Raw genomic sequence first — 890 nt, 5'->3', positions numbered from 1 at the left:
AAGCAAATTAATAATAATTTACAAAAATGAATAAAATTTAATTTCACAAATGGCTGAAGGAAAGTGTGAGAGACAAACTCAAGTTTCAATAAAATACTTTTAAGACTGAATCAGTACCAAGGTAAGTAGAGCATTACCCAGCTATTTCATTGATCTTAACTAGCTTCTGAAATGAACTATATGCTTTGTCTGTAACAAATGTAAAAATATTAAATCCCAGTTCCCAACCTTAGGAATCTTTGAGTTTCATTCTACTACCTTTGTCCTCTCACAGAAGAGGTATACTCACATCTGTCTTTCAGCTTTCTTGGTCTCTCTTTTTTACTGAGCACTCGAAATCTGAATATTCTCTTCTTTTCTTCACATCCAACACACTATACCTAATTATTCCAGGCATCTGAGATTAAACTACTTTGAAAAGTTAATTCAGGCTTTGTAAATTTACATATTAAAATAAAGTGAAATCCAACAGGTTGATCTCAGCAAACTGGCAACAAGAACACCTTGCTGAGGACACACATAACACTCTGAATATGGAGGTGGTGAGCTGGTGCCTACACAGAACTTCATCCTTATATCCTAGTGTCTTTGGTGCAGGAATGTGTTCTGTAGCTTACCAAAACACAAACATAAACACTAACGCAGCCACAAAACCTTTGATCTACAATGTTGTCCTGCCTGCAAAATATGCTAGGGAAATGGTGGCACAAAACTTGTGGGAGTTAAGCAAACAATGTCTAATTTGACTTAAGGCTCACTCCACAAGATAGAACCTATACCCAACACTGCTTGGGTAGCCAAGAACCAGAGACTAGATAGCCTAGAGACTTAGTGTAAAACCAAATACTACTGTTCTCCTAAAAGAATGTAGAAAAAAAAAATGACTCCTA

This window comes from Peromyscus californicus, unplaced genomic scaffold (assembly GCF_007827085.1).
Source record: "Peromyscus californicus insignis strain IS unplaced genomic scaffold, ASM782708v3 Scaffold_12__1_contigs__length_115047231, whole genome shotgun sequence".
Lineage (NCBI taxonomy): Eukaryota > Metazoa > Chordata > Mammalia > Rodentia > Cricetidae > Peromyscus > Peromyscus californicus.
Note: the sequence above shows the minus strand (reverse complement) of the source record.